This window comes from Microtus oregoni, unplaced genomic scaffold, assembly GCF_018167655.1.
Source record: "Microtus oregoni isolate MIOR12 unplaced genomic scaffold, Mior012 000003F_ref0000135, whole genome shotgun sequence".
NCBI lineage: Eukaryota > Metazoa > Chordata > Mammalia > Rodentia > Cricetidae > Microtus > Microtus oregoni.
Window position 1 is genome coordinate 32,646,656 of NW_024543062.1, and position 12,348 is coordinate 32,659,003.

Below are 12,348 nucleotides of genomic sequence, written 5' to 3' on the forward strand. Positions count from 1 at the left end.
ACTGACCCATTCCCCATGGTTGGCTCAGCCTACTTTCTTAGGGAACCCAGAACCACCAGGCCAGGTATCCCATCACCCACATTGAGCTGGACCCTCCCACACCAATCACTGATTAAGCTGAATCCCATGGAGGCGTTTTTCTTAATTGAGGCTCCCTCTTTTCAGACAACTCCAGCTTGCATCAATTTGACAGAAAACCAGTTAGGACACGGAGTGTCGCAGACTCAGAGCAGTATCGAGAGGCCTATTGTCAGGAGCACACCCAGTTGCCCACATGTCACTCACAAACAAGCAGATCTCAGACCAAAGTAAGATGCTGGAAGCAGCAATGCCCCAGCTAAGCCAGGGGATCTTTGGTCCAAGTCTGTCCTGTGAATGTGCGCTCACCTGGCAACTCAGCCTCACTCCACCTGCCTTCCTGAGGTGTGTCAGATGCCACCTGCACCAGAGGGCAGAAGCCACAGAAGGCCACCCATCCTAGTTAGCGTTATTGTCAGTTTTGCACGGCTTAGGGTCCTCTGAGAGAAAAGCCTCCGTTGAGGGAGCTGCCCCGACTGTAAATTATTATGGAAGGCCCAGCTTGCCATGGGCAGTACCATGTCTGGGGAAGTGCCCTAAACTGTGTATGAAAGCTGGCTGAGTATCAGCCAGTGAGCAAGCCAGCAATTAGCATCTTCAATGATTTCCACTTCAAGTTCCTGCTTGAGTTCCTGCTCTGATTTCCCTCAGTGATGAACTTTGACCTGGAAGCAGAAGCCAAAGAGCTCTTTCTTCCCTTTCACAGAGTGCTTATTGCATAACAGAAAGCGACTAGCCCAGCATCTGCTTGCTGAACCTGAGCCTCCATCCTTTGTCTGTACCATGCAGGCTAAGAGGAAGGGAGCCAGTGGGCCTGCTCTATAAGAGCTGTGTGCTGTGAGATAGCCCTTGACCTCAGGAAGCAGGATATGTGAGGTCCAAAAAGCCTGGCTCTGCCACCACAAGACACCCAGCATCTCCAAGCCTCCATTTCCTCTGCTGTGGAATGGTTAGCACGCTAATATAGCAACTCCACCCTGGGGAGACTGAAGATTATTGAGATGACACTCGAAAAGGATAGCATCCATCAACAGCAGCTCCAGGGGCTCCAATGCAGGGGCTGGCTTGATCTCAGGCAAGCAGAGAAGACAGGGGAGGCCAAGGTTAGCCAAGAGACCACCAGGGCAAACTCGGGTCTCTCGCTCCTAGGCACAGAAGAAACTCACCTGCCATAAGCCAGTCTGCTCCAGGCCACCAAGCACGCCTCTCTCTGCAGGGGCCTGGCAGCCATGAATGTGTGGATATCCTCCAGGCCCCGTTCATTCCCGCTAATATCTCCCAGGGGGCTGATCGATGAAGACAGGCGAAAATCTATAGTCATGTGACAGAACGTGTACTGCCAGCCCTCCAGGAAATGATTACTTCGAGGTAATTTTGAACCTCCAGACTGTGATGCAGTGTCTCATATTTTAAACGGCATGAGCGTGGAGGAGAATGCAACAGTGAGACCTTGTACCTCACTGCAACTGTGGGGAGAAACACACAGGAGACAAGCAGGTTGCAGGGAAGGCAGATGCAGGATCGGGTGCTTCGCATTGAGCCTGACAGAAGCAGCGCAGGACTAGGCATTTAGTCTGACCACCAAGGGCAGTTGGTGCCTGCTCTGCCCTGGACTGCCCCAGGAGAGACCCCACCGATGCCAGAGATCTTCCAGATGCCCACACCTGAATTAGGAAGGTAGGACACTGGACAACTGCCTCTGGAGGCTGGGTGACTTTCTCTGCCCTCCTGTGACCATGGCTGCACCCGTGACACAGCAGATTCCATAGTGTTTCTCCTTCCTTACAAATCTCCCTTGCAAATGGATGTTCCCAAAGACAGACACAAGTGGCCCGGCTGAGCAAGATCCAAAGGTCAGAAACCGGTTCACATAAATGCAGCTGCCAGACATATCACAAAGGTATCAGGGCAGGCAGAGGGAAAGGAGAAAGTCCCCAGAAGCATGGGGTGAGGATGGGGGGGGGGGAGTTGCTGGGCTTACATGGCTGCAAATGAAGACACACAGGGAAGCCTTCAGACTACTGCTAGGGAGAACCATGCTGTAGTCCTGAAGTCAGCAAAGACCCCAAAGTGTCAGCACCGTACCAAAGTGTTAACTAAAGGAAACATTGGGAACTTGGACAAAGGCCATCACTGTTTGTAATAATCAGGAGGCACCGTGGAGGGAGCAACAGTGCCGCAGCGGGGTGGAAATGGATATTTGCAAAATCAAAGACTTATCGGAAAGGAAAGGAACTCTTGGGGATTGTTTTTTAAAAACACACGTCAGGGCTGGGGCGATGACCCAGCAGGGAAGAGCGCTTGGTGTACAAGCTTGAGGACCTGAGTTCACATCTTCAGAACCCATATAAGAAGCTGGGAGAGCACTGCGTGCTCACCTCCAGCCCAGCGCTGCAAAGGGAGGGCACAGGAAGGTCGCTGAGGTTTGCTAGTCACTTGCCTGGCTCCAGGTTCAGTGAGAGAGGAGGCATACAGATGGAGTAACTGCCAACATCCTCCTCTGGTCCATGGCACACACCCTCTCACACACGTGCACACACTCCATCCACTCAAAACTTGCTCATGCTTGTGCATCTTCCAGCTTGATCCTGGCTCGTAGGTGGACAACTGCGCCATTCTGTGCTCAAGAACCTGTGGGAAAGGAAGTAGCAGGACTCTCACCTGGGTCTCAGCACCTTAAACTCCTGTTCCCTGGGTGTCTCTGGTGGAGCCCACACAGGTAAGAGAAGACTCATTCCTCAAGGTCCCGTGCACCTGCTTGGTGTCATTTTGACCGCGGCCCCTTCCACCTGATGGAAGTGTCACAGTGTTAATTCCGAGAGGAAGGCTCCCTGGGTAGGAAGACATTGGGAGTCCACCGCCTACAGTATGGAAATTAACATGACGACTCCTGCTTTTTTGTGCAGACTTCCAGGCTCGGCCACATCCTACCTGTGATGAGCCATTCAGCTTCTGTGAGTCCCAGTTTACTCAGATTTACAAAGAAAACATTTATTCATGTTATTGGTGTGTGCACGCACACCAACGTGCATGCACACACACATACACATATACACACAGAGGCACATGTATGCCACAGTGCCCATGTGGAGGTCAGGGAAAAACTTGTGAGACTCAGTTCCTTTCTCCTGCCATGTGAGTTCCAGATATCAAATTCAGGTCATTGGGTTATTGGGCTTGGCCACAAGCACTTTTACCCACTGAGCCATGTCATCCTCCAGTTTCCTCTTCTTAACAGAGGTTTGAAATTATAAAATTAAAATTTTATACACACACACAGAGAGAGAGAGAGAGAGAGAGAGAGAGAGAGAGAGAGAGAGAAGGGAGGGAGGGAGGGAGGGAGGGAGGGAGAGTCCAGTTATGATGATCAATTGGCCTAATTTGCTCATGAACACAGCCAGAGACTCAGCTGTGTAAAACCAAAGTTTTCTGAAGTTTTAGTGCTGGACGGATGCTGGCTTCAGTTCCTGAACATGACTTAAGCAGTACAAGGATACATGACTAGGACAGGTAGGTCCCGCTGTAACAGACAGTTGAATCCCTCTGTCCCAGTGAGGGTTACCATTGCTGTGCTGAAACACCATGACCAAAGCAACTTGGGCAGGAAAGGGTTTATTTCAGCTTACACTTCCAGGTAACAGTTCTTTGTTGAGGGAAGTCAGGGTAAGAATCTGGAACTCTCAACACTCAATGACTTTTCTAGCCTGAAATTCCAAAGACCTTCCACAATCATTCTCAAAATGATCCGGTCTGTCACAGCAATACCCCTCTATCCTCGTACCGATTTGTCAGGGTTCCTATTGCTGTGATGAACACCATGACCAAAGCAACTTGGGGAGGAGAGGGTTTATAGTGTTAACATTTTGATATTGTTGTTCATTATTAAAGGAAGTCAGGGCAGGAACTCAAGCAGGGCAGGAATTTGGAGGCAGGAGCTGATGCAGAGGCTGTGGAGGGTACTCCTTACTAGCTTGTTCCCATGGCTTGCTCAGCCTTCTTTTTTTTATAGAATCCAGGACCACCACCCACCGTGGACTGGGCCCTCCCCCATCAATCACTAATAAAATCCCCCCCCCCCCCCCAGCTGTAGCTTATGGAGGCATCTTCTTAATTGAGACTTTCTGCTCTCAGATGACACCAGCTTGCATCAGCTGGAACTAGCCAGGACACACTCTTTCTTGTGTACTCCACGGCAGAGGTGGGCTGCACTCAGATCTCCCAGCACTAGGCTCAGCTGCTAGGACTGGAGTCACTAGGGCCACCCACCCACACAGCTGAACCCTTATGGAGACAAAGATGCTTGCCTTCATAAGCTGGCTTCTCTCTCTCTCTCTCTCTCTCTCTCTCTCTCTCTCTCCCCACTCTGGTCTTCCCCTCCAACTGTTGACCTGGGCGGGTGCTGTGGGTTTCCCAGCCTCTGTAGGAGTTTTTAAATGCTTAGACATAAAATGTCAGGAAAAGTCAAAACCGTGTGACCCTTTGAAGCCTGGGGCAGCTCCCCTGGGTGGAGCCCGACTGCTGGCCTCCCAGGTAAGCCTCTCCATCCCTGTGACTGCCCAGACTGCAGCTCTCCGGGTTCAAGGTGCAGTGTTGCTCCGTCTGGCTCCTCAGGACAACTGGGTTCCAGCCCAGGCTTTGGGTCTAGAATAGGAATTCAATTCATCTCTCCTCCCAAGGAGTCAAACCCACATGAGCATTTCCCTCACATTCCTCCCAACCATGCGGCCTTGGACAAATACTTTCCTGAGCCTCTATTTCTTCCTCTGTAACACAAGACAATACTGGGTCCCACCACACACAGCACTGTATGTAACTGTATGCAATACCCCAGGAAAAACCAGAAAGTGTGCAGCAAACGCCCCTCTAGGGCCACTCTCAACGGCAATGGGAAAAATCCAACCCCCAAGTCCAGCATTGCTGAGGTGTGGTGAGAAAGGCACAATGACCGACCACCCTGTCCGTACCACTTAGCCCCGGTCTGCGCCCCCCAGCTCTCCCCTGGCTCTCCCTCCCCATCCCTCCACTTCATGCTTCTCTGGTGTCTTCCTGGTGACAGTCTCCCTCAGTCCCTACATTCCACCAGTCTCATTCTGGTTGGCTTTGATGTCTACTTGACACAGCCTAGAATTACATGGGAAGAGAATCTCAGTGAAGGAATTGCCTACATCACTGACCTGGGGCATGGGGGCATGATGGGTAAGTGATGCAGGAGAGCCCAGTTCACTGTGGGCAGCATCAATCCCTAGGCAGATGGTCCTGAATGCTATAAGACAGTTGTTTGATCATAAGCCAGCCAGCAGTGTCTTCCATGCTTCCTGACTCACTTCTTTGGCTGTGAAGCAAGTTCCTTGGTTGGAGGTAAGACTGTGGAATAGCAAGTTCCTGCCTGGAGTTTCTACCTTGACATCCTTCAGTGATGGAGTGTGAACTGGAATCATGAGCCAAATAAATAGTTTCCCCCTAAATTACTTCCAGTCTGGATGTTTGTCACGGCAACTGAAGGTCAATAGGTCCAGCCTCAGCAGTTAGCATGCTATCTCTGCCCACAGTGCCCTTCACACACACTGCCGACTCCCACCTAGTTCTTTACGTGAACATCTCCTTGTCAGAGAGGACCCAAGTGTCATCTCATTTCTATGCCTCTGCTTTGTAACTTTTATTTATAAGTTTATTATTGTCCAGACTGCAGCTCTCCAAGACTCACCAAGGCTCTTGGCTACAACTCATCAGGGAACTAACTAAATGAAAGGCTGAGTGATTGGATGGATAGATCAATAAATGATGGATGGAGGGGTGGTGGATGAGTAAGTGGATGGACGTGTGTATGTATATATGTGTGGATGAGTGTATGTATATATATGTGTGTATGTATGTGAGGATGAGTATATGTATATATATGTGTGTGTATGTATGCGCAGATGAGTGTATGTATATGTGTGTGTATGTATTGCAGATGAATGTATGCATATATATGTGTATGTATGTATGTGTGGATGAGTGTATGTATATATGTGTATGTATGTGTGGATGAGTGTATGTATATATATGTGTATGTATGTGTGGATGAGTATGTGTATATATGTGTATATATGTATGTGCGGATGAGTATATGTGTACATATGTGTATGTATGTATGTGTGGATGAGTATATGTGTACATATGTGTATGTATGTATGTGCGGATGAGTATATGTATACATGTGTATATATGTGTGGATGATGTGTATGTATGTATCTGTGGATGAGTATATATGTGTATGTGTGTGTGGATGAGTATATGTATATATATGTATGTATGCGTGTGTAGATGAGTATGTGTATATATGTGTATGTATGTGTGGATGAGTATGTGTATGTATATATATATATGGATGGATGATGAGTATATGTATAGATGAGTATGTGTATGTATGTGTGGATGAGTATGTGTATATATGTATGTATGTATATGTATTTATCTCTATATATGTATGTTTGGATGAGCATGTGTGTGTATATATGTATGTGTGGATGGATGAGTAGATGAATATATGTGTGTATGTATGTATGTATGTATGTATATATGTATGTGTGGATGGATGAATGGATAGGTCCTGGGTTCTATAAGAAAGAAGGCTGAGAGTCATGTGGAGTAAGCCAGTAAGCAGCACCCACCCATGTGGCCTCTGCTTCAGTTCCTGCCTCCAAGCTCCTCCTTTGAGCTCAAACCCAGAGTTCTCTATGATGGGCTGTAGGATGGAGGCTGAAACAAACCCTTTCCTCCCCAGGTTGCCTTTGGTCATGGTGTTTCTCACAGAAGTAGAAACCCCAAGTCACCTGACTTCCTCTCCTCAGCCTACTCCAGTTCCTCTCTTGCTGATCTTTCCCTGGCAGACCCTCAGCAAATTCTCTGCACTGGATCCCTTCCTCAGACTTTGGGGAACTTGACCTAAGACGGCACATTATGACAGAGTCACATGACACAGCCTTTAAAGGGTACAATGTGACAGACACTTTCCAGTGTCTTCTCACACCCTGGAGGCTCATTATGTGCTCCCTGGCCGGGATGCCCCACCTCAGATACCACTGGGATGAGTCATCAGAACTATGACAGAGGTTGATGCAGGGACAAGTCAGACCTGAGGCTTGAAGAGATGAGTCGGTTTCCAAGCAGATCGTGAAGAGGCACTGAGAGACAGACTAGAAGCAGGCAGAGCTGTGAAGACAAGTTAGAGAAATCCAGGAGCGAGCTGCTGATGGTGTGAGCTACATTGGTAGCAGAATGTGTTCATTACCTTAGCTGTGGTCAAACTATCTAAAGCAGACAATGGAAGGGGAGAGAGAGATTTCTGGGCTCACAGCTTTGGAGGGTTCATTGCAGGTTGTCACCATATACTGGGACAGAACATCATGGCTGGAGGAGTGTGTGACTCACAGTAGAGGGGAAGCGAGGAGCTTAAAGGAAGGGGCCAGGAATAATGCATGCTTACAAGGGCTAGCCCCCACCTCCTACAGATTCCACAACGCCCTTCAAAGAGCACCATCTGCTGGTGACAGGGTATATACCACACAAGACTGTGGGGGAACCTTACAGATTTGATCCCTAATGGGGAGGACAGAGAGAGATTTGGGAGGAGGGAATCCCTTCACAGAGTTGAGTGGCTCTGAGGGGGAGGAGTCAGGAGTGGGGGCAGAGATGCCCGAGACCTTGTGTGAACTGTGGGTATGCTGCTGTGGTCACTGACAGGGAACCACAGGGAGGTACGTGAACGCCCGCCAAGTCCCCTGCCCGAGCCATGCTCCTTGCTAAGAGCGCAGAGCTCAGGGACACAGCTGACTGGTGAACTCTGAGGCACGGACCACAGATCCGGCTCAAGAAGGTTTCAACACAGCACCTGCTGTGTTTTCTTGGCCATCATTGGACACTTAATCTCCATCCACAAAGCTCCTTGCAGAGTCTGAAGCCAACAGAAGTCCTGGGTGGGGGAGCACACACCTATGCAGAAGGGCACACCTGTAGTCCAGCTACTTAGGGACCAAAGAAGAAGGATCATGACTCTGAAGTTACATTAAAGAGGGAAAGGGAAGGGAATTGGGGGCTTGGTCTCCACGTCTGGGAAATGAGGGTCCTTGGAGGCCTCTCGGAGCTGTCAAGTTACAGGCACCACCATAGGGCAAGCTCAGCCCTGTGCAGGACAGCAGGAGAAAGGCATAACCAGATGGGCATGTTGCTTTTGAAAGTGGAAGGAAGGAAAGGAGGAAGGAAAGAAAGGAGGAAAAAAGGAAAGAAAGATTTAAAAGGCCAGAAAAATCTTGCATGCATTCACTGCAAAATTTGGCCATTTTGGAAGTCAAAAACCAAACAGTGGTTTGTTCCTCCCACCTCCACCTCGAGCTGGGAGCCCTCCCAACCATGTTTCAAGGCCCCCTGGAGTGGCTGAAATATTATTTTTCTCAGCAGAAATGAAGCTTGGTCTGTGGCTGAAGCCCAGTGCAGCAAGGACGCTTCCCGAGCCCACGTGCTGGACACTTGCTGTTCTGATTGTACATGCCCGAGCCAGGTCTGCACGCTGGGACTTCTGAATCTATTCACAAGGAAATCAGCATGACGCATGGTTAATATTCAGACTGCGATTAACCCGCAGAGCCTCACCCCTTGTTCTAGTTCCTTTCCCTGCTCCCCTCCGAGGGCCCAGCTCTGCTGAAATACATATGGAGTTGATCTAGGAGCCAGATTTATGGAGGCTGCTGAAGCCTGGCATGCCAAGACTCATAAGTCATATTCCTATTATGGGCTGGGCAATAAAAATTCAGATATCTATTCTGCTGGATTTTGAGGAACTCTTGGAACAAATCTAGGCTTCCTAAACATTGTAAGATCTTTTCTAGAGAGATGTCTCCTTGGTGGCTTAGAGGAGCCAGGGCCACCTTTGAACCCCTGTGCTCAGGTAGATGACATCAGCCAGGGTCCCACTCCCCTGAGACAGAGTCCTCATTCTGACCTCTGGGGATAACGGGCTGTGTGACCTAGACACAGTCATACTGGGACACTGAAAACAGCATCCTCGGAGGTGAACTCAAACGCTCTCATTTTTAAGTGAATTATTTTCTGACTCTGGCGTTTGGCCATCACACTCTCCCCCTCTGGGACACTTCCTCACTTGGTTTCAGTTACCTGTGGTCAATCGTGGGCTGAGGACATTACACAGAAAATTTCAACACAATAACATAATACAAATTATGTTGGACACAATTTGAGTAGAATGGTAAAATCTTATGGCATCCCATGGGAACAGAATCATCCTTTTGGGACCTAGAGACAAAGGTGGAGAGGGCTAAGAGCAGTGGCTGCTCTTCTAGGGGACCCAGGTTCAAATATTGGCACTGATAAGTGGCTTTAACCCTCCTTAACTCCAGTTCCAAGGGAAATGATGCCCTCTTTTGGTCTTCTGAGGTACTGCAGGTATGTGGAGAACAGATGAGCACACAGACAAAACACTCATAGCACATAAAGTAAAAAAATATAAATCTTAAAAGCAAACAAGATAATCATCTCTTTATCATCATGCTTCATAGAGCATATCCACACTGACTGTGTTACTTACCCAGTAGCAACTTGTGGCAAGTTCTCAGTTACCCACTTCATAGAGTATGGCTGTGTTTGTTAAAGATCTCTCTCTCTCTCTCTCTCTCTCTCTCTCTCTCTCTCTCTCTCTCTCCCTCTCCCCCCCTCTCCTTTTTCAAAACAGTTTTTTTTTTTTCTGTGCTGCCCTGGCTGTCCTGGAACTCACTATACTCACTATATAAACCAGACTGGCCTTGAACTTGGAGAACCGCCTGCCTCTGCCTCCCAAGTGCTGGGACTAAAGACATGTGCCACCACTGCTGGCTTGGTGTGACAGGCAACACTCAATTTACCTCAACACACGTACATCATGTCAACTCACTTGACCCAGGAAGGAGCTTCTGTGGTGGAGAAAGATGCTCGGAAACAGAGAGGCCACAGCCACTTCTCTTTCTCTCAGCATATCGCGTTAACTGGTCTCTCTTATCGCCTTGGCTAGTCTTTTACTGTGCCCCAAACGTAATCACACATCTAGACAGATGGCAGGCAATCTCCTCGTCTTCAGCCAGCCTCTGGTGGCCTCAGAACACATCTCCTGTGGATGACGGTGACTGCGCAGTTGAGATTATTTCCTCGCATTCCTGACGTGTGACAGCCATCCTGAAGTGATCTGTATGGTGGCTGGTCACTGCTGGTGTGTGTGGAAGCCTATCCCGAGAGGAAATTAAAGCAACCCTGGGAACTGAGAACATGAATGAAGTCTGGAAAAAAGGGAGAGAGTAAGCCCCAGTTGGTTCCTGAGCCTGCCAGCAGCTAGGGCCAGACAGAGGCCTTTGTCAGCTGTTTTCCCGATGGCGAGTTACCCTGCTCCCTGGAAGATAAAAGGCCTCAGGCTGCGAGCTCTGCAGAAAGGTAAGTGCCTGAAACAGCCAGTGCAGTGTGAGCCTGGCAACCGGGTGCGAGTGGGGAGCGGGAATCTGTTTTCATGGTTTCTGAAGTCCCCGTGTGTACGGAAAGAGGATGATAGACCTTCAGCTGGAGAGTTGACATCTGTTCAGGGGACCCCAGCAGGGCTGGTGCCCAGAAACTGTGGGTCACACTCAGGAGTTCTGTGGGTGCCTTAACAGAATAGGTGTGAAAATTCTTCTCTAAGGGAGATATAAACATCATTTACTTTCTGAAGCACGATTAATAAAAACTCAGAGAGAGAAATTGGGGTTCAACCTGAAGACCCAAAAAGCAAAGCAGCCAGCCACTGGCTCTTACCTCGACCTCAGTCCGAAATGGTGATCTTGCCTCCAGGAATCTCACAATGAGACTGTATCTGAGAACTGTCTCCACCCATTTTATAATTCTCTCTAGTTCTGGGATTAAAGGCATGCACTGCCCGGTTCCTACGGCAACTAGTGTTGCTACTGGGATTAAAGGTGTGTGTCACCACTGCCTGGCTGTAAGGCTGGCCAGTGCTGCTGTTTTACTCTCCCAATCTCCCAATCCTCAGGCAAGCATTATTTATTAAAATACAATTGAAATGCCCCAACTTTCTCCTGCATTCCCAGTAACAAATGACAGCTCCTCCCGTTCACCCTGGGGACCCAGTTTCTTAGGTTACTTACCTAAGAATTGGAAGGTCTGTGCTGAGCATGGAGGATACTCCCCACCCTGACTGCGAGGAACTCATCCCTGTTAGCTTTCCCACCTAGGCGCTCTGGCACCTCCTAAGTACAGTCAGGCCAAACTGCACAAAAATGTCAGGAGGGGTTGGCTGGACTTTCAGGTTAAGGTCCTATGATCTGCCCACCCCTCCTTCCGTGAGGGCATGTCAACAAGCCACAAGCCTGACCGTGTTGATCTGATGAAGATGGCGGCTGCTCGGAGGAATAGGGAAACCAGGAAAAGCAGTGTGGGTGTAACCGTGTGTGTGCTCACATGTGCTTTTTCTGGAACAAAGTCTGTTCTGTTTTGTTCTCTAGATGTCTGAGGAGTTAGTTTAATGGTGCCAATCATTGGAACTGTGATAAGAACGTTTCAGAATAAAGAAAAGAAGGGACGGGGTGTAGCGGTTAGGATAGAGTTGGAAAACTAGGCTGGGCTCAAGGGGCCTGGAAGTCCGATGAGCTGCTTAGGAAACACTTTCCAGCCCGAGTCACCTTCACACAGTGGAGGCCTCACAGGGAGGAGTGTGAGAACCTGGGCGTTATTTCCCTCTGGTTATACCATGTTCTTTTGACCTCCACTCAGAGTTCAGCAACATGGACCTGGCATTTTAAGCATCCTACAGACCCTCCTCGCCGGCCCTCAGCTTCTTTCTCGGTGCTGATCTCTGGAAACATAATAACTACCCACAGTCCTCTGGTGCTTTGTGAACACTCCTGGGAGGAAGGCATGGACACAGTCTGGAGAGGCGGTCGGAAGGGCATGAAATCTGCCACGCTAGTGGATGCAACCGAGCTCAGAACATCTTCTTGGGTGAGCTACCCAAACGGCCTCAGTTTCCAATCTGAAAATTGGGTGAATATTACGATTTTATAGGATATCTGAGTGAATCTCACATGCTCTGTGCTGTTCCCAGCACACATCGTCCACCATTGCTTTAGAAACTTCACCAAAAGACAGACTCTACAGAACTGTCTGAAAATTTCTTAGGTCAGCAGCCTGAATATTCGGGTTGCAATGACTGTCAGCCAACGAAGGTCTGCCAGGAGCCTCCTGCCTGCCTCCTACGTG

At 49.0% G+C, this 12,348-nt stretch overlaps 1 long non-coding RNA gene across 1 annotated transcript; it reads right to left on the minus strand.

Annotated features, from left to right (window-relative positions):
* Nucleotides 1-2,157: 2,157 nt before the first annotated feature.
* LOC121446260 lies at nt 2,158-11,443 on the minus strand. The gene is made up of 3 exons (XR_005974047.1): nt 11,238-11,443; nt 10,004-10,382; nt 2,158-2,709 (listed from the first exon to the last, which is right to left on the minus strand). It is a non-coding gene; the product is annotated as an uncharacterized LOC121446260 (long non-coding RNA).
* Between the last annotated feature and the right edge of the window lie 905 nt (nt 11,444-12,348).